This window comes from Dermochelys coriacea, chromosome 2 (assembly GCF_009764565.3).
Source record: "Dermochelys coriacea isolate rDerCor1 chromosome 2, rDerCor1.pri.v4, whole genome shotgun sequence".
NCBI classification, from domain to species: domain Eukaryota; kingdom Metazoa; phylum Chordata; order Testudines; family Dermochelyidae; genus Dermochelys; species Dermochelys coriacea.
Window position 1 is genome coordinate 27313928 of NC_050069.1, and position 20656 is coordinate 27334583.

The following is a 20656-nucleotide window of genomic DNA, read 5'->3' on the forward strand; positions in this document are numbered from 1 at the left end:
GAACTAAAGCCAGAAGTCAGAAGCCAGAGAAGAACAGGGACTGGAGCTGGAGTGGGAGGAGGTTCAGAAACAGCGTTGGAGCAGGATGGGAATGGGATGGAATGGAGAATCTGCCTTATCAGAGGACACTTAAGGAACTTGACTTGTTTAGCCTAACCAAACGAAGGCTGAATGGAGATATAGTTGTTCTCTGTAAATACATAAGAGGGATAAACACCAGGGAAGGAGCGAAGTTATTTAAGGGCCAATGTTGGCACAAGAACAAATGGATATAAATTAGCCACAACAAGATTAGGCTTGTGTCACACTGTCTAGAGTGGCTTGCAAGCCAGAATACCAATCTCAGGGCAGACTGTTAAAAGCAGGGCACAAACCCCAAAATAGTTGTGAGTTCTATACTTCGATTTCACCAATCAAGTAACAAGTGTAAACTCCTCAGGGACAATACATCCTCAACTTGGAGTCACAGACAGTCCCCTTGGGCATTCCAATCTACCTTTCTACCCAAGAAAGCTTGACTATGATAGATGGTCACTTTACACCAAATATCACAAAAATATTCAGGTTACTTCCAATTCCAAAAGGACCAAGGACCAATCACTTACTCCAGTCAATCTGCACCTCAGATCTGACCCTAAAAACAATGCTTGTAGCCAATCTAATGACAAATTAACTGAAGGTCTATTAACTAGGAAAAAAGTTTGAGAGTTAGTTATTTACAAGAAGAAAAGGAGTACTTGTGGCACCTTAGAGACTAACAAATTTATTAGAGCATAAGCTTTCGTGAGCTACAGCTCAAGAGCATAAGCTTTCGTGAGCTTATGCTCTAATAAATTTGTTAGTCTCTAAGGTGCCACAAGTACTCCTTTTCTTCTTGCAAATACAGACTAACACGGCTGCTACTCTGAAACCAGTTATTTACAAGGTTAAAGCAGGTAAGCATACACACACAAATGACTTACAGTCAGGTTTCAAAATGTAATAGCAACTTCTATAGTAAGCAGACTCCGTATATACTTTAGGGCTAGACCTGATAAAACAGCTGGGGACTTCTTGCATATGCTTAGAAATCCTCACCACTCAGAGTTTAAGCAGCAAAGGGATAATAAGTTCTCATTAACAGGCCTTTTTATTCCCTTCCCCCAGCATTCAAGCACCCCATGGGATGAGGGCTTCAGCAGGTACCCTCTTCAGGGCTACTGGGGAAGCAATCAACAAAGTCTTTGTTCCACAATGACACATTTGAATTCAATAGTCCTTCCTGATGGGCAGGAGATGATACTTCTTGTGGTGAACAAGTATTTCACATTTGATAATGCTTCTCCCCTTACTGTGGGGGATTTGCAGTCAGGGCAAGACTACACCAAAAAAGTAAGTTTACTTATGTCACGTCAACATACAGCCACTGCAGTAATTAAATTGATTTTGCATGTCCACACTAGCTCCTTCTGTCGGTGGAGGACACACACACCAGAAGCACTTGCACTGATTTAACTCTCAGTCTGGTGCATTTTGGGGCACTGATAGTTTGAGCCTGCCACCCAGGACTGACAGCTGGAGTCCTGCTGCCCGGGGCTTCGGCTGTCAGCTTTGGGCAGCGGGTCTCCAACTGTCAATCAGGGCTGACAGCCAGAACAGTCTGATGTAGGCAACAGTGTCTAAACTGAGACTGCATCAAACTAACTACATCAATCTAAGTACCACACCTTTCACGGCGGTGGAGTTATCAAGTCGGTGCAATGGGCAACTTAGGGCTCGTCTTCATGACAGTTTTATCAACAAAAGTCAGATTTCATCGACAAAACAGTGGAGGTTTACGCACTGCAATGCTCCTCCCTCCAATTTCACTCTCCTGCTACACTGACAAAATAAAATCACCTCAACAAGAGGCGTAGAGCTTTTTGTGACAAAGTCAGATCAACACATTGTCAGTGTAGACACTGTGCTTGCTTCTATTGCCATAACTGGCCTCCAGCAGGTGTCCCAGAGTGCGGAATAGTGTGTTAATGTACACCAACATTTCATGGGAATCCTCCAGAGAAATCTCTAAGAAACTTTCCTGGAGGTATTCACCAATCCTCTGTGGAAAGGGTCCTTGGCAGAGCTACTTTGTTTCTTCCCCCCACTATAGGAAACTTTGCCACGCCAATCAGCAATCACTGTGCAGGGACCAACACGGCACACAGACGAGAAGCATAGGGACACCATCTGCAGCCATGCACATGCAGGAGATGCACCCTTTTTTACCCTCAGGAGTGAAGTATCAGCATCAGTTACTCCCGCCTGTGGAAAATGGTGGCAGAATTTACAATAGTGTCTCTTGCTGCAAGCAGCGATCCCTTAAAAAAAAGCAAAAAAACAAAAAAACAAAAAACAAACAAAAAAAAAAACACAAAACACCCCACCCAGACCCTTGGCCCCATCTTGAATCTTTCCCACCATCTCCCAGGCCAAACTCACCCTGTTTAGGGCACTCCCCAAGCTGTGTGCTTACTAAAAGACAGTGAGAAAGATGTATTTAACTATTATGATTCAAAGCTGTGTGTGCACTCACAATACTACCTCTGTTTATTGTTTCTTGTGCTTCTGCAGATGTGCTCTTGAGAGATGGGACACTAGGTGGGGAGGGCAGCATTACTAGAGAATTCTTTCCCAGTTTTCTGGCTGGTAGGTCTCACCCATCGTTCAGACCTTGGTTTGCACCCTCCCCCCCCCCCCACACACGTCATGCTCCCTTATGTCTTCCACTGCCCCCTCCCCACTCTGACTTTGCAGGATATAATATAATCACATATAATGTTCTATATGCTGACACAACATTGCACACACATACCTTCCAGAATTTTTTTGAAATGATGCTCCTGCTCAGATTCATCACAGAGAATGGCTGCACTGTTTTCTGAGTTCCTTTGTGTTTGCTGATTCAGAGAACAGCACTAAAAAAATTTCCAGGGAGATGGGTAATCCCTCAGCAGCAGACAGTCTGCTGTGGGGAAGTCAGGCTTTTGCAATGCTGAAGCAGTCATTCTCTGCTGCTCTGATGCCACAGAGCCTCCTACTGACAGAAAAACCCTTTCCATAAAACTAAGTATGTGCAAGGATTCAGATCATCTCCAACACTAAACTCTAACATTATCATAGTCTCTAACATTAAATAGTTGTCATTATAGTTCATGCTACAGGGCTTCGTACATAACTTCTTCCATCACTAAATGGTTAAATCATTCCTCTTCCCACACACCCAAGTCTGGCAAATATAAGGGCAAAACTGCACCATCCTGGCCTGTTGTCCAGGAGTATGCTGCAGAGCAGGGAAGAGACAACAGAAAGAAGAGTGGTCCACGATCCCCGTGGAATGTGGTCAATCAGCATGAAGGTTTGGCCATTGCACACATGCTGCCATCAGCAGCAGGCACTGTGGAGGACACTAAACAGCACATGGTCCCTCAGCACTCCCTCCTGCATCACCATCTTGTCTGGTGCAGTAAGAATAGCTCTCAGAATCTCTGCTCAGTCTGTGTTTTTTCCCCAAACTTCAGAGTTTTGCCCCTTATTTCTAGAAGAATATATAGAACAGTGAAATCCTGCAGTCTTAGGTATGGGTTTGTTGAGCTAACGGTTCTTTTTCCACCTCTAAAGTTCTATGATAAATAGGTCAATAAATATTAAAAGCACATTTTTAAAAGAGAAATCTCTCAGTGGGAGCAAGAATAATGGAAGAGATAAGCCATTATGTATATTTAAAATATGCCGATACAGGAAGGGTGGTTGTTGCACTCTGATACGCGAGCTGTGAGCATGAGCTGCAGGAAAAGAACAGGGTTTCTGAGGAGAGTATTTTCCACAGCTGTTATGGTTTCCATAATAGGCATGAAATCTACTCTTTGAAAAGCACATCCCCTTTGTGAAATAGTTACTGGCTTTGAAAAAGACATTTCAGTCCTACTTTATACATTATAAAGAAGCACAAGCAGGACACAAGCCTATTTCTACAAATCTTTTGCCAGTCACCTTTAAAAGTCTGTCATTTACTGTAAAATGACAGTGTTGGCTTGTCTTTTATCTGATCCTCTGTCTCACATACTCACAGCGTTCAGCTTCTGTTGTCCCCAGAGGCACCATAGTTATACAACAGTACTAGTGGATGACAAAACTTAACCACAAAGTGACATCTCCCCAGCACAAACACTCACAGGCAGACTGAAAGAAAGTGCAAAAGAGATCAGTTTGTGTATCGCTTTGTTTTCTCCAACCAGTTCTTGTATTGATCTTTTACCAGAAAAGACATGAGCACAGGTGAACTATTTCTTTGTGGGTTTTCCCCCCCATATGGCTCATCTAGAATATTTATAAAGTCTTCTGTTTGAAATGCATTTCTATGGTTTTCTAATTTATCTGATATTTCTCATTTATCTTCATTTCCTCTCTTATTGCAAAAGATTTTTATAACTATCTCATTAAAAAATATAAAATTCAGGGTCCCTGTCAAAACAAAACTAATATTTCAATCCAGTTGTGTCACTATGGGGAAAAAGTTTTGTCATCCACTTGTACTGTTATATAACTGGAATCTAGACCCAAAAGGTTAGAAGGGACTGCAAGGGTCATCTAGTCTAACCCCCTGCCAAAATGCAGGATTTGTTGTGCACAACTATCTTTCTGTTTGGGTGGTTGTTTTTCTACTGTTTCTAGCTGACATGGTTCCAGTGGAGAAAAATTTGAAAACATGACCCCCCCCAATGGTTCACTGTTCACTAAATCTATCAATTGTAATTTCTCAGATTGCCTGAATAAACCTTTGTGTAAGCATCTGATGTGTTGTTATTTATAAGTTCCTTAGAGCAAGGACTCCTCTATGTCTAGCACAGCACTAAGTACAGTGTTAATGCCTAATACATGATAATTAAAACAAAGTAAAAAAAATTGCCTGAGATCTCAATTGTTAAGTTTTATCTAGGATTCCCCACCCTCCCAGAACAAACCAGATGCTGAACATTATAGCCACAGTCTAAACCCCTTGAAAAATACTACAAGTCAATTTCTGTTCTTAGGTATGAATGCACTAATTTTACTAAAGGGAATGGTAATTGGCTGCATCTTTCCAAGGAGAGAATTTGTCTTTAATATTGGAAACAACTAAAGATTTTTTAAAGTGTTAATTTGCTATAATTCATTTTCTAGTGTCTTGGTGTTGTTAAACTGTTAAAGTGCTTAAGCTTCCTCTGCCTTTGATGGAGAAATTTGGCATATTTACAAGTGCAACCCTTTCGCAGGCAGCCAATGCAGAAACAAAGGCTGGGTTAAAGCTGTTTAGGGACCCTTTTTCTAAAATAAAGAAAACTATGGCTTAAGCAGCCCTCCCCATTGGAGCCATACCTCCTGGTCACCTGGGTTGTTTTTTCCCCATAGGACTCAGTGCTTGAGTAAAGGAACATGGAACCCTACACCTTTTTATTTTGGGAAAAAGGAAACAACCAAAATAAACATGAAAACTCAATATATGCATTACTATATAAGAAAGTGAGCAACCCAAATCAATGCATCACGAATTTGGTCAGGCCCAGAGTTCTAAAATAGTAATTATCTGCCTCATTGAAGTCCAGAACTCTTAATCTCACCACAAACCCTACAACCTAAAACCCCACTCATGGTTCCAATTAGACCCAAAAAAGAAAAGGAGTACTTGTGGCACCTTAGAGACTAACAAATTTATTTGAGCATAAGCTTTTGTGAGCTACAGCTCACTTCATCGGATGCATTCGGTGAAAAATACAGTGGGGAGATTTATACACACACACACACACACACACACACACACACAGAACATGAAACAATGGGTTTTATCATACACACTGTAAGGAGAGTGATCACTTAAGATAAGCCATCACCAGCAGGGCAGGGGGGAAAGGAGGAAAACCTTTCATGGTGACAAGCAAGGTAGGCCATTTCCAGCAGTTAACAAGAACGTCTGAGGAACAGTGGGGGGAGAAATATCATGGGGAAATAGTTTTACTTTGTGTAATGACTCATCCACTCCCAGTCTCTATTCAAGCCTAAGTTAATTGTATCCAGTTTGCAAATTAATTCCAATTCAGCAGTCTCTCCTTGGAGTCTGTTTTTGAAGTTTTTTGGTTGAAGGATAGCCACCCTCAGGTCTGTAATCGAGTGACCGGAGAGATTGAAGCGTTCTCCGACTGGTTTTTGAATGTTATAATTCTTGACGTCTGATTTGTGTCCATTCATTCTTTTATGTAGAGACTGTCCAGTTTGACCAGTGTACACGGCAGAGGGGCATTGCTGGCACATGATGGCATATATCACATTGGTAGATGCGCAGGTGAACGAGCCTCTGATAGTGTGGCTGATGTAATTAGGCCCTATGATGGTGTCCCCTGAATAGATATGTGGACAGAGTTGGCAACGGGCTTTGTAGCAAGGATAGGTTCCTGGGTTAGTGATTCTGTTATGTGGTGTGTGGTTGCTGGTGAGTATTTGCTTCAGGTTGGGGGGCCGTCTGTAAGCAAGGACTGGCCTGTCTCCCAAGATCTGTGAGAGTGATGGGTCATCCTTCAGGATAGGTTGTAGATCTTTGATGATGCGTTGGAGAGGTTTTAGTTGGGGGCTGAAGGTGATGGCTAGTGGCGTTCTGTTATTTTCTTTGTTGGGCCTGTCCTGTAGTAGGTGACTTCTGGGTACTCTTCTGGCTCTGTCAATCTGTTTCTTCACTTCAGCAGGTGGGTATTGTAGTTGTAAGAATGCATGATAGAGATCTTGTAGGTGCTTGTCTCTGTCTGAGGGGTTGGAGCAAATGCAGTTATATTGTAGAGCTTGGCTGTAGACAGTGGATCGTGTGGTGTGATCTGGATGAAAGCTGGAGACATGTAGGTAGGAATAGCGGTCAGTAGGTTTTCGGTATAGGGTGGTGTTTATGTGACCATCGCGTATTAGCACCATAGTGTCCAGGAAGTGGATCTCTTGTGTGGACTGGTCCAGGCTGAGGTTGATGGTGGGATGGAAATTGTTGAAATCATGGTGGAATTCCGCAAGGGCTTCTTTTCCATGGGTCCAGATGATGAAGATGTCATCAATGTAGCGCAAGTAGAGTAGGGGCATTAGGGGACGAGAGCTGAGGAAGTGTTGTTCTAAGTCAGCCATAAAAATGTTGGCATACTGTGGGGCCATGCGGGTACCCATCGCAGTGCTGCTGATTTGAAGGTATATATTGTCCCCAAATGTGAAATAGTTATGGGTGAGGACAAAGAACAGCTCTCGTCCCCTAATGCCTCTACCAATGTGATATATGCCATCATGTGCCAGCAATGCCCCTCTGCCATGTACATTGGTCAAACTGGACAGTCTCTACATAAAAGAATGAATGGACACAAATCAGACGTCAAGAATTATAACATTCAAAAACCAGTTCGAGAACACTTCAATCTCTCCGGTCACTCGATTACAGACCTGAGGGTGGCTATCCTTCAACAAAAAAAGCTTCAAAAACAGACTCCAAGGAGAGACTGCTGAATTGGAATTAATTTGCAAACTGGATACAATTAATTTAGGCTTGAATAGAGACTGGGAGTGAATGAGTCATTACATAAAGTAAAACTATTCCCCATGTTATTTCTCCCCCACCCCACCCCCCACTGTTCGTCAGACGTTCTTGTTAACTGCTGGAAATGGCCCACCTTGATCACCACCACAAAAGGTTTTCCTCCTTCCCCCCCCCCCACCTTGCTGGTAATAGCTCATCTTAAGTGATCACTCTTCTTACAGTGTGTATGATAAAACCCATTGTTTCATGTATATAAATCTCCCCACTGTATTTTCCACCAAATGCATCCGATGAAGTGAGCTGTAGCTCACGAAAGCTTATGCTCAAATAAATTTGTTAGTCTCTAAGGTGCCACAAGTATTCCTTTTCTTTTTTGTGAATACAGACTAACACGGCTTCTACTCTGAAACCAATTAGACCCAGTGGTAGTGAAGGGACATCTCTTTTCCACCAGCCTGCTCCAATGCTGAGAGAACTACTCTGCCAGCTCACAACCCAATACGCAGCTACCTGGTCCAGTTCTGTGACACCAGTTCTACTTCCACTAATCTGGTGGTCATCTCAGCACTACTGCCATCTGTTGAGTTGCTGAATAGTCTGATTTGCACCACTGATGGTCTGGTCTGATCTCATTGCGAATTCAGCTCTGTTCTGCTGCTGGGCTGGTCCAGTCCAGTCCTGCAGATTCAGTCCACACAAGGCACAGAATCTCCAGGTGGGGAACCCAGAGCAAAACACAAAGCATACAGAAAGGGTCCTTACATCCTGGCCTAGAGCTCCTAGTCTTTCTCCCTCATCCCCTGTTAAGCTTGGATTTCATTACCAAATGAAGTTGGCTACCGATAAACTCAGGCCAACCCACTTACTCCAAGGCATGTCCTGCACAAATCCTTTGGCCTGTCATGAATACAGCAATAATTATCTATTGCTATTTATACAAGCAAAACAAATTCCAACTAAAGAAACCAGACTCAATACACTGAAATGTGTAAGCAACATTATAATTCATATAACTGAAGCTGACTAGAGCTGGCTTTCCCCCCTTCTGTCCCATAGAGGGACTAGAGTTCTATCCCTCTATGGGAGATTCTACACTACAGTCAGAGGTGTGACTGAGGTACTAAAGATATTCCTGTGCTAGCTTTACTTAGGGTGACCAGATAGCAAGTGTGAAAAATCGGGATGGGGTGGAGGGTAGTAGGTGCCTATGTAAGAAAAAGCCCCAAATATCGGGACTGTCCCTATAAAATCAGGACATCTTGTCACCCTAGCTTTACTCTAGCAAGCACAGCTAAAAATAGCAGTGAAGACATGGTGGCATGGGCTAGGTACTTGCCACTGCAAGTTCATTTCTATTTTCAGCTGCACTAGCTAGATTAAAGCTAATGTATATATGCCTACACAAACTGCAATCACACCTCTGATTGCAGTGTAGCTATTCCATAAATCTTCTGGTTCTTACATATTGTTTCACACAAATGACATCTAAGGCCTCCCTGAGTCACTACAGAAGTTACTCCCCCCCCCCCCCTTCAATTTACCCATCTGCTGTGATTTTGACACTTTTCTCCTATTTCCTCTGTGACAATGTTAGAGAGAGAACTGTGTAGGTGCACTTAACAGCTGGGAGATCTGGCAGTTGTTTCAAGAGCAAATCTAAAGCAGGGTGTGGTGGCCAGCAGCTGGGAGTTGGGGAGCTAGATTGCAGGACATAGGGCTCATTGGCAAGTTCAGTGCCAGATGGATTTCTCTTTTTTCCCCGATAGCAAAGTGAATGTTTAGATTTTTAACCATGATTTAGCTGGGGCTTCAGTGACAGTAGTATTTCCCTGAAAGTCATTACAATCCATCTGGCAAACATTAGACATGTTTTTTAAAATATGTCTAAATAGTAACAAACTATTTATTGTACTCGTGAATAATGTGCTTATTCAAACCTGTGCAGAGAGCCTTCACAAAGCCTATGCACCACTTCAGACCCATATAAACTCTCAAAATATGACTGTGGGTACAGATGAATTTCACCCTTATAGGTGAGGCGGGTAGCACTGCCTATTAGTTGCCTGACACTTCCCATTAAAAGGCCCTGCTTTCAGTTGCTTGTAACTTTGCCAAACTTTACCATTTGACCTGACATTTTTCCAGGCTGGGTGTCTGCTTCAGGCTGATTCTTATAACTTCAGCCAAAACATTTCAGCTGGTTTTGAGAATGAAGCTAGAGGAAAATCACTGTTTAGTACATATTAAAAAATTCTGCTGACCTTTTCCTTGAGAAGTTCTAGCACCACCATACTTTGTAGTAGGTATTGCAAATTTGGCCTGGGGTGGCCTGTGTGTCAGGGATGTGACTTTTGCCATCCCCATGAAAATCTCCCCAAATGTGACAGTTATAAGCCTTAAAAAAAAAAAAAAAAAAAAAAAATCACAGCTTGCATTACTTGGTAGAGATTTATTTGAGCTTCATAGCTAAATTCCTCAGGAATTTCATCTGCAGTGGACATACCCCAGACTGGGGTTAAGCAGAACTTTTCTTGCAGTTGCATCTCTGGACTGCTACAAGCTGAGCTAAGGGTAAGCACTGGAACGGAGAGCAGGGAGCCTGTCTCTTGTGCTCTCCATGCCCGTCAAGGTTCCTTCCCCACTCTGAACTCTAGGGTACAGATGTGGGGACCTGCATGAAAACCTCTTAGCTTACTTTTACAGCTAAGGTTAAAACTTCCCCAAGGTACAGACTACTTTACCTTTTGCCCTTGGACTTCCACTGCCACCACTAAACATGTGGGTTTATTTTTGAGAAAGCATTGTTTAGAAACATCTTTCCCCCTAAAATCCTCACCAAAACTTTGCACCTCCCTGCCTGGGGAAGGCTTGATAAAAATCCTCACCAATTTGCATAGGTGACCACAGACCCAAACCCTTGGATCTTAAGAACAATGAAAAAAAAGCATTCAATTTCTTAAAAGAAGAATTTTAATATAAGGTAAAAAGAATCACCTCAGTAAAATCAGGATGGTAAATACCTTACAGGGTAATTAGATTCAAAACAGAGAATCCCTCTAGGCAAAACCTTAAGTTACAAGAAAGACACAAAGACAAGAATATTCATTCTATTCAGCACAGTCTAATTTCCCAGCCATTTAAAGAAATCATAATCTAATGCATATCTAGCTAGATTACTTACTAAGTTCTAAGACACCATTCCTGTTCTGTCCCTGGCAAAAGCATCACACAGATAGACCCTTTGTTTTTCCCTCCCTCCAGCTTTTAAAGTATCTTGTCTCCTCATTGATCATTGTGGTCAGGTGCTAGCGACGTTATCCTAGCTTCTTAACCCTTTACAGGTGAAAGGATTTTTCCTCTGGCCAGAAATTTTAAAGGTGTTTATCCTTCCCTTTATATTTATGACAGCCCCCTGTCCCCGCTGCTAGGCCCTGGTAGCCTGAAAGAGGAAGCTCCATGATTTGTACACAGAGGGAACATGAGCTGGACCTATATGGAGGGGAATTGATTGAGACAATTAGCCTGCGGTGTGGACACTGGGACTACATACTATTGTCAAGGAAGGAAGGAAACTGAGAATGGGGTTTGGGGTGAGGAGGAGTCTGAGACTGGCTGGGCAAGGGGATGGAGGTGGAGACTGGAACTCAGAGGTGAGGGAGACTGGAATTGGCAGGGCAAGGAGACTGGGAGCCAGGGCAAATGTGGTTGGCAGGGGAATGAGAACCAGTGTTGTGTGGGAGACTGAGATAGGGTGAGGAGCCAGGAGGAAGACTAGGCATGGAGATTGGAAATATTCAATCTTTTGTTTTTTCCACATTGAACATGTGTGTCCCTATGCCTTATTTACTGGGTCTGAATAGTGCTCAATAAGCAAGGCATGGGACCACACACTGAACAACAAGGAGAAAACAAAATGTTGAAGAGCTGAGCTGCTCACTAAGTGAGCACCATCCACTCTTTGCACTGAAAGAGGCAGGGTCTTGTAGGAAAATAAATAGTATGAGATTCCAGAATTGAAGACTGTAGCATAAGGCATACACACAAGGGGGTCTGAGTTAATGTTACACAGGCAACCTTAATTCTCGCATTTCCTAATATTTGAGCACTTGACTTTGCAACCTTAATGATGTTCTTTTAATGTAGTTTTTTTCTGTGCACTATATTATGTAACAGAATGCAGTACTTCAGTTAGTGTCCCTTTTGGGATATGTCAAAAGAGGAACTTGTCATGAGAGATAATGGAAGAAATAAAATACTTTGCAGTTAAATAGCTCATTCCAATCAAGAAGCTCAAAGAGCTTTACTTTAGTCTTACAATAGCCCTGTGAGCAAGGGCTTTATTGTCAATTTTACAGATGAGGAAACTGAGGCATCAAGAAAGCCTGGGCCTGAACTTGAACCACTGATGGGAGTGGGAATTTTGCCATTTACTGCAATGGGAGCAGAATCTGCCCTAAAAGAAGTGACTCTCTCATGATTAAATAAGACTGTGGCAGATCCAGGAATAACACCCAGGTCCTGAGACTTTCAGCCACCTGTCTTAAATACAAACCCTACTTATTAGATATTTAGGGCCAAATTCACCTGTGATATAATGAGGTTGAACAAGTATCCTAGCAGAAAATTTGATCTTAGAAGCCTAATACTGACACCTAGATGCTAACATCTTTAAATTCTTTAAATATAGGTTTCAGAGTAGCAGCCGTGTTAGTCTGTATTCGCAAAAAGAAAAGGAGTACTTGTGGCACCTTAGAGACTAACAAATTTATTAGAGCATAAGCTTTCGTGAGCTACAGCTCACTTCATCGGATGATGAGCTGTAGCTCACGAAAGCTTATGCTCTAATAAATTTGTTAGTCTCTAAGGTGCCACAAGTACTCCTTTTCTTTTTTTAAATATAGGGGGGTTGGTTTTTGGTTTTTTACATCTTGCATCATGTGGTATAACAGATTCTTAAGCTTCACACACAGTTCCATTCCTGATAACTTCTACTGTTTGGTATGCCTTGCCTAATGTAATCAAAATCTATGCCCCTTAGAAGTAAGCAGCATCTATCTTGCCCCATGTACATCAGGCCAAAAATTGTGTTTGCTGAGCCTAAATTAAAGCCTAGTTTGACTGGCTAGGATGGACAGTGATGGTAGGGACCCAATTTATGACAGGACACTTTCCAAACTCAGTTTAAATATGATTTGACACTGTTCACAAAAACTAAACAGAACTAAACAATCTGAACTTGTTTAAAATGCTGTTTTACAGTGTTCAGCAAACACTGAGCCCCAGTGTAGATGGGGCATCTGTATCATCAACACACAATCCTGAATCAGCAGAAAGAAGGAAAGAGGAACTGTCTCATATCCTCAGTCCTAATACCTAAAACATACCCTACAAAATCCCTAATGGAAATTCCACTAGACCCCATTAGAATACTCCAGTTGATTTCTTCTGGTTTCTACTGGAGGACCAATAGCCGCATGAATCAGTAATCTAATGAACTTGTTGTTCTGTCCCCAAAAAAGGCAAAAAGGGGAAGTGGGTGTATGACGGGATGTGGATAGCCCCCACTGGCAAGATAGGGTTAACTCCACATTATGGGTGGCAGGAGTCTCGCCCCTCAGACCATGCTGTGCATGCTCCAACATGCACCACAGTATAAAAGGGAGCAGCGCCGCTCATTCTAGTCTGATTGCAGAGGAGAGAGGATGGTTGGTGAATACTTCAGGCCCGGACCTGCTACAGCTGCAGACTGCAGGAGCCCAAGGACCGGATATCAGACTGGTGACCTGCTACCCTTAGTGAGTGGCCAGGAGCCAGAGTTCCAAGGAGTAAACCCCGCCACAAAGCCTGAAGGTCCTGAGGGCATAGCGGCTGCTACCTCAGGAACCGCAGTAGGAAGTAGCTCAGGGAGGCAGGGGGAGTGGTATCTACCACCTGAGTAGATCAGCACGTTGCGGTAGGATTCCCCACTGACTGGGTGATGACCACTCCCATTGCTGACAGGGCCCTGAACTGGGACCCGGTGGAGAGGGAGAGCCTGGGCCCACCACTGTGGCTGCCACCTGCCCCAAGGGAGCAGCCTGCTTCCCTGACTCCAGCCACTAGGCCACCCAACTCTGACCCCAAGGGCTATTATATTGACTCTGGCCACTAGGCCACACAGCCCTGACCCCAAAGACAGTTATACTGGCATTGCCCATTAGGCCACATAACCCTGAGACTAAGCATAGGTGCTGACTCCATGGGTGCTCCAGGGCTGGAGTACCTCCAGCCCCTCCTCCTCCTCCCCTGAGCTCACTGCGTCCCTGCTCCTCTGCCTACCTCCAAGTGTTTCCCGCCCAGCTGCTGACAAACAGCTGTTTGGCAGCATAAGTATGCTCCAGGAGGGAGCGGGAGAAGCAGGAATGTGGCGCACTCAGGGGAGGAGGCGGGGAAGAAATGGGGGCAGGGATTTGGCGAAGGAGTTGGAATATTGGCAGGGAAGGGGTGGAGTGGGGCTGGGGACTTTGGGGAAGGGGTTGGAATGGGGGCAGGAAAGGGGTGGGAAATGGCAGGAGCGGTGCCTCATGGAAGAAGTGGAGTAAGTGCGGGGCTGGGGGCAGAGGCGGAGTCGAGCACCTATAGGAAAGAGGGGAGGTCAGCACCTATGACGCTAAAGACAGTCATATTGACTCTGGCCACTAAGCCATGCTGTTTTGAGCTGAAGGACAGTCTGGTAGATTGTAACCACAGTGAGATCACACACTGCCCTGCCACAAAGGAGGATGAGATGTGCATACCACATGACAGGGGATCATAGTGCATCACAAGCTAAATATGAGTTGACAGTGCAAAACTGTTGCAAAAAAAAGCTAACATCATTCTTTGATATATTAGCAGGAGTGTTGTAAGCAAGACATGAGAAGTAATTCTTCCACTCTACTCTGTGCTGATTAGGCCTCAACTGAAGTATTGTGTCTAGTTCTGGGCGCCACTTTTCAGGAAAGATGTGGACAAATTGGAGAAAGTCCAGAGAAGAGCAACAAAAAGGTCTAGAAATGACCTTTGAAGGAAAATTGAAAAAATTGGGTTTGTTTAGTCTGGAGAAGGGAAGACTGAGAGGGAACATAACAGTTTTCAAGTACATAAAAAGTTGTTACAAGAAGGAGGAAGAAAAATTATTCTCGTTAATCTCTGAAGATATGACAAGAAACAATGGGCTTAAAATTACAGCCAGGGTGATTTAGGTTGGGCGTTAGGAAAAACTTCTTAACTGTCAGGGTGGTTAAGCACTGGAACAAATTGGCCAGGCATGTTGTGGAATCTCCATCATTGAAAATTTTTAGGAGCAGGTTAGACAAACGCCTGTCAGGAATGGTTTAGATAATACTTAGTCCTGCCATGAGTGCAGGAAACTGAACTAGAAGATCTCTTGAGGTCCCTTCCAGTCCTACAATTCTATGAAGTTTCACCTTATATGTATGTACCTGGAAATTTCAAGAATGTAAATAAAGATGACCAGATGGAACTGTTACACTGGTACTAGCGACAATGAAATGAGCTGAGCTCATGAAAGCTTATGCTCAAATAAATTTGTTAGTCTCTAAGGTACCACAAGTACTCCTTTTCTTTTTACATAAAGACATTGTGAGAAGATATTACATAGTCAAATTATTCCCTTAAAGACCATGACAAACTTAGAGCTCAAAAGCAGAGGCTCCAGAAGATTTAAAAAACATATGAATAAACTTATCTGGTAAGTGCTGTTTCTAGTTTTTTGTTACATAACTGCTACCTCCCTTTTCCCCCTCCTCAGCCTTATTCTGAGCTGACATTTATCAAGAAGCCCTTTGAAGAAGTCAAATACTCAAAAATCATATATACCTTTACACATTTCTTAAGGATTTTAAAATCTGTTTAAGTTTATGTGCTACATTTTAACCATGAAAATCTAGAGCTGATTATAGGGTTAATAAGAACATTTTAGTTAAAGGGAGTGAGTAGCAGTAAAAAGTGAAACTTTTTTCTTCTTCCTAAACATATGCTGAAGTTTTCGGTTGTAGTGTTTTTAGATTTGAAATTGCTCTTTGTAACTTTTTTACTATATCTATTACCATAAACACGTGTGAAAGCTTTTCCAGCAAATTAAAACTGATTACAATATTCTGATTACAACTGATTGCAATAGTCTCAGAGAGCCAAGAACTCGTTTATCTCTTGCATCATCTCAATAGACTTAAACTCATAGACTTTAAGATCAGAAGGGACCATCATGATCATCTACTCCAGGTTCTCAAACTTTTATACTGGTGACCCCTTTCACATAGCAAGCCTCTGAGTGCGACCCCCTTTATAAATTAAAAACACCTTTTAATATATTTAACACCATTATAAATGCTGGAGGTAAAGCAGGGTTTGAAGTGGAGGCTGACAGCTCACGACCCCCTCCATGTAATAACCTCGTGACCCCCTGAGGGCTCCGAACCCCCAGTTTGAGAACCCCTGATCTAGTCTGACCTACACATTGCAGGCCACAGAACTTCACCCACCCACTCCTATAATAGACCCCTAACCTCTATCTGCTTTACTGAAGTCCTCAAATCCTGGTTTAAAGACTTCAAGTTACAGAGAATTCATCATTTACACTAGTTTAAACCAATCTGTATTGTTACTCTGAAAAATGTGTTTTGGGGCACTGCTGCACTAACCTGCCTGACAATCGGAGTACTTTCCAAGAGGTCTTCCTTGTGTGTCTCAGAGGTATGCTGCTCTTTTATCAACGCCTCAAGGCTCACTGTAGTCTCAAGCACATATTTTCAGTTAGTATCTGCTTTAAACATCTTGTTTATTAATTATCAGAGAGGACCATTTAGAATTAAGTAGTTGACATATCTAAAGGCCTTCAATAGTGAGATAGATGGGTTTGCAACACAGTAGTCAAAGACGCAAAACCTATAAAGTGAAAACAATGCATTAACTGCATACTATATTGGGCATTGTACATTAATTTCCTGTGTTATTTTTATGCTGCTGGTTCTAATCAGACAAAAAAGTGTATTCTGTAAAAAAATTAAAAAAGAAACTTGTTCCTGTTCTCTGTTTAATGCATTTTATAAAATTAGCTCTTCATTCATTTCAGAAAACTCACCCAGGACATGCACAGAGCCCTATTGAAATCAAAGGGGGAAGGGGAGGGAGATCCATACACATGGAACTAAGTTTATAGGATTGGGACTTTTGTTTCAAACACGCACAAAAAATCCAACAATATACAGTCAGTAGAGACATGTGACATGAACAGAATGAAGCCAAAGAGGGTCATTGAATTTGCTTGCCCTGATTCAGGCAAGCAGCACTATTCAGGAAAGCATTTAAGAATGTGCTTCCATGCTTTTCTGAACAGTGATGGACTTAAACACATAGACTTTAAGATCAGAAGGGACCATCATGATCATCTACTCCAGTGGTTCTCAAACTTTTATACTGGTGACCCCTTTCACATAGCAAGCCTCTGAGTGCGACCCCACTTTATACATTAAAAACACCTTTTAGTATATTTAACACTATTATAAATGCTGGAGGCAAAGCGGGGTTTGCAGTGGAGGCTGACTCATGTGCGCAGTTTAGCTAGTAGCTACGTTGTCCATAGTTTGCAGCCATAAATTCTTTACATGTTTCTGTGCAAATCAAACCAGCTTAGATTAGAGGAAGATGGCGTGTGGAACAGTGGATCCACAGGACAACCTGTATCTCAAATTTGAGTGTCCAATGGGGAAACATGGTTACCTCAAAAACATTTATTCAAAGTGATTACAACTCTCTAGAAAAAGCTGTCCATCTCTTAAGAAAAAGTTGTTTAGCTGGTATAAGCTAATTTCCTGTTAAAACTTCTGGATGCACTGACTGGCTGGTGCATTTGACCAGAGGCTGAAAATGAAAATAGGCCTGAATTTCCTTTTAAATGTCACTGAATGGTCCTATTCCCCTTATGTTGGTGAAATAGCATATAATCAACTTCAACTTCTCTACCTGGAGTACAGTATGGAATGCAATTAATTGAGCAGAGCCAGATGAGAAATTCAGCGAAGTACTGGGAGCAGCATTCAAATCATACGGTATGTTTCTTTTGCTGTGCAATGGCAGTTACAAGGCAACTGAGTCAGCAGGTCAATTTACATTTCGAGCATCAGGTCACTTCTACAGATCACTGTCCAAGTTGAGTGAAATAGAAATGCTACACAAGCAACATGAGTGCTGAAAAATTAAATTAGACTTTAAAAATCCTTTGCTTTAATGCTTTAGGGTATTTATGGCAACTAAAGAAAATTTGTATTAAAAATAAATCTTTTGAACACAGAAGTGGCCCTTTGAAACACTCATACAATAATTTATTCTTTGGTTAAAAATGAAGACAGTTCATTTATATTCTTTAAAAATGGTTGTTTAGTGGTTGGAGCTAGAGCTTTATGCATAAGGAAACAATATATTGTGCTGAGCTTCTGTCTAGGCCCTCTAGGGAATCTTTTTGTTTGTTGTATTATAGTTTTAGTAATATTTAGAAGAGCTTCCCACAATTATGTGGAAGCTTAAATGATTGGCTTGATCATTGTATACAGTCATCGTATTTTAAAATCTCAATAGCAGTTTAAACCAAACATTTTTACATTGTGTGATTAAGCTCAGCTTCAGGCCATGCAAAGAGACATCTTAATTAACTGTGATGGGAGAGGAAACAGTCTCATGAGATGACAATCAATGAGAAATCTCTTGGACAAACAATGTAACATTAAATTAGACTGAAGTCTTCTACAGTGATGGATAAGACCCAGTTGGAGAACAAGCTTACAGAGTGAATTGATCTTGATAGTCATGTGAAAACAGTGGACAACAGAGTAAAGCCAAAGAAATTATCATTCAAATAATTTAGATTTAAATTAGGCTACATTTAGATTGGAAGCTCTTTAGGGCTCAGGTTGTGTGTCTGTACTTACTTCTGTGAAATGCTTAGGCACACTTTGGTAGCTCAATAACAATAATAATAAATATAGGAGGCTCAGACACTAAAACGCTGAAAGAATTGCAAAAATCGTGCTATGCATCAAGAAAGGATCAAAACTATTCCTTAATGGCCTCATGATTCTAATAGGTCAATAGGTTTTATGGACAAGCTAATTTCAAGTATTTTAGATCTGATTTGCAAGAAAGGATTCAAGATCTTATTTGCAAGAAAAGGAATACTTGTGGCACCTTAGAGACTAACATTTATTTGAGCATAAGCTTTCGTGATCTACAGCTCACTTCATCGGATGCATTTGGTGGAAAATACAGTGGGGAGATTTATATACACACACAGAGAACATGAAATAGTGGGTTTTAGCATACACACTGTAAGGAGAGTGATCACTTAAGATGAGCCATCACCAGCCGGGGGAGGAGGGGGAGGAGGAAAACCTTTCATGGTGACAAGCAAGGTGGGCCATTTCCAGCAGTTAACAAGAACGTCTGAGGAACAGTGCGGGGTGGGGGGGGGAGAAATAACAAGGGGAAATAGTTTTACTTTGTGTAATGACTCATCCATTCCGAGTCTTTATTCAAGCCTAAGTTAATTGTATCCAGTTTGCAAATTAATTCCAATTCAGCAGTCTCTCCTTGGAGTCTGTTTTTGAAGTTTTTTGGTTGAAGGATAGCCACCCTCAGGTCTGTAATCGAGTGACCGGAGAGATTGAAGTGTTCTCCAACTGGTTTTTGAATGTTATAATTCTTGACGTCTGATTTGTCTCCATTTATTCTTTTACGTAGAGACTGTCCAGTTTGACCTATGTACATGGCAGAGGGGCATTGCTGGCACATGATGGCATATATCACATTGGTAGATGCGCAGGTGAACGAGCCTCTGATAGTGTGGCTGATGTGATTAGGCCCTATGATGGTGTCCCCTGAATAGATTCATAGATACTAAGGTCAGAAGGGACCATTCTGATCATGTAGTCCGACCTCAAAACTGAGTCTATACTCTGAATCATAGAATACCAGGGTTGGAAGGGACCTCAGGAGGTCAGCTACTTCAACCCTCTGCTCATAGCAGGATCAATCCCCAATTTTTGGCCCAGATCCCTAAATGGCCCCCTCAAGAATTGAACTCACAACCCTGGGTTTAGCAGGCCAATGCTCAAACCACTGAGCTATCCCTCCCCCTAAGAAGAAAGTGCAATTAGCATGTAGGACCCTCACCAGAGGCCCATACCACCAGGTATTAATACCTGTCCCCAACCTCTCTCCATATGTGGACAGAGTTGGCAACGGGCTTTGTATACCTTCAAATCAGCGGCACTGCGATGGGTACCCACAGTACCCAACATTTTTATGGCTGACTTAGAACAACACTTCCTCAGCTCTTGTCCCCTAATGCCCCTACTCTACTTGTGCTACATTGATGACATCTTCATCATCTGGATCTATGGAAAAGAAGCCCTTGAGGAATTCCACCATGATTTCAACAATTTCCATCCCACCATCAACCTCTGCCTTGACCAGTCCACACAAGAGATCCACTTCCTGGACACTATGGTGCTAATACGTGATGGTCACATAAACACCACCCTATATCGGAAACCTACTGACCGCTATTCCTACCTACATGCCTCTAGCTTTCATCCAGATCATACCATACGATCCATTGTCTACAGCCAAGCTCTACGATATAATCGCATTTGCTCCAACCCCTCAGACAGAGACAAACACCTACAAGATCTCTATCATGCATTCTTACAACTACAATACCCACCTGCTGAAGTGAAGAAACAGATTGACAGAGCCAGAAGACAGGTTTCAGAGTAGCAGCTGTGTTAGTCTGTATTCGCAAAAAGAAAAGTAGTACTTGTGGCACCTTAGAGACTAACAAATTTATTAGAGCATAAGCTTTCGTGAGCTACAGCTCACTTCATCAGATGCATTTGGTGGAAAAAACAGAGGGGAGATTTATATACACACAGAGAGAACATGAAACAATGGGTTTATCATACACACTGTAAGGAGAGTGATAAACCCATTGTTTCATGTTCTCTGTGTGTGTATATAAATCTCCCCTCTGTTTTTTCCACCAAATGCATCCGATGAAGTGAGCTG